Source organism: Vicugna pacos, chromosome 26, assembly GCF_048564905.1.
Source record: "Vicugna pacos chromosome 26, VicPac4, whole genome shotgun sequence".
Lineage (NCBI taxonomy): Eukaryota > Metazoa > Chordata > Mammalia > Artiodactyla > Camelidae > Vicugna > Vicugna pacos.
The window spans coordinates 6,424,947-6,426,534 of NC_133012.1; the positions used below are offsets into that span (position 1 = coordinate 6,424,947).

At 35.4% G+C, this 1,588-nt stretch overlaps 1 non-coding gene across 1 annotated transcript; it reads right to left on the reverse strand.

The window, feature by feature from the left end:
- Positions 1-424: 424 nt before the first annotated feature.
- On the reverse strand, positions 425-500 carry TRNAV-CAC (transfer RNA valine (anticodon CAC)). Its single transcript has one exon. It is a non-coding gene; the product is annotated as a tRNA-Val (tRNA).
- Positions 501-1,588: the final 1,088 nt, after the last annotated feature.

Below are 1,588 nucleotides of genomic sequence, written 5' to 3' on the forward strand. Positions count from 1 at the left end.
AAACAATTGCTCCTCTGTTGTGCCTGCGAATTGCAGCCCTCCCACCCCTCCCTCCTCTTCCCTTCCATCTTTCATTCACAATCTAGAGGATGTAGCACTTATCACATTGTATTACATTGAGCTCTGTCTGTCTACCTTGATCTGCCAGCTGCTTCAGGGCACAAATGTTACCCTTCTTTGCATCTCTAAGTTTAGCACAGTTCTTGGCTCCTGCAAAATGCACAATAATTGTTGAAAGGGACCGAATTCAGAGCAAGGAATGAAAAGAGTCAGAGGAAAACCATGGTAGGTTTCTGAAGTCTTTAAAAAAAATTTTTTTTTAAGGCACCGTCAAAAACGGCTTCCTCCTAATGTATTTGTTTATTTTTTTTGGAGGGGGTGATTAGGTTTATTTCTTTGTTTGTTTGTTTATTTATTTACTTAATGGAAGTGCTGGGGATTGAACCCAGGACCTCATGCTTGTGAAGCATGCACTCTACCTCTGAGCTAGACCCACCCCCACCATCCCTACCACCCCTACCCTCCTCATGCCCTGGGTTTTGAAGTCTTGGTGGAGAAAATTGATGGACTCATGGACTGAAGTTTTATTGTTGTTTGTAAAATTATTTATTCATTTACTTATTTATATTGAAGCATAGTTAATTTACAATACTGTGTTTGTTTCAGGTGTACAGCAAAATGATTTAGTTACATATATATTATTTTTCAGATTCTTTTCCATTATAGGCTATTACAATATATTGAATATAGTTTTGTGTGCTATACAGTAGGTCCTTGTTGTTTATCTATTTTATATATGGGGGTGTGTATCTGCTAATCCCAAACATCTAACTTATCCCTCCCTGACTTTCCCCTTTGATAACCAGAAGCTTGTGTTTTATGTCTGTGAGTCTGTTTCTGTTTTGTAAATAAGCTCATTTGTATAATTTTTTATATTTCATATATAAGTGATGTCATATGATATTTGTCTTTCTCTGTCTGACTTACTTTACTTAATATGATATTGTCTAGGTCCATCCATGTTGTTGCAAATGGCATTATTTCATTCTTTTTTGTGGCTGAGTAGTATTCCATTGTACATATATATATTTATCACACTGAAGATCTATTCTTGATATTCTGCCACCGTTGAAGACAAGGATGGTGTAACTGATCAAATATATCCCCTTATGTAAATTATCATATCATGTCATTGATACTTACATGTAGATATACCCCCATAGTACATTGTTCACCATGCAGAGAGTTAATGAATAAATTAAATTATATTGGTTTCATTTTCATCATTAGACTTACTGTTTTTTTATGATTATGTACAGAAGATTGTTGACTGATTTTTTATCACATTTTGTATCAGGTACTGCATTACAGCCAACAGAAAAAACTGCTAACATTTATTGAGCCCTCATCATGTGCCAGACATTCTTTGAAGCACTTTGCAGATATTAACTTACTTACTGGATGCAACAAACCTGTATGCAGCTCAGACATGATCTGTAATTGGTGCTATATCTTGCGTGGCTGCAAATAAAAATTTCATAATATCCTATAAGCATATGGTGAGCAATACAGTTAGGAATATGGGTAG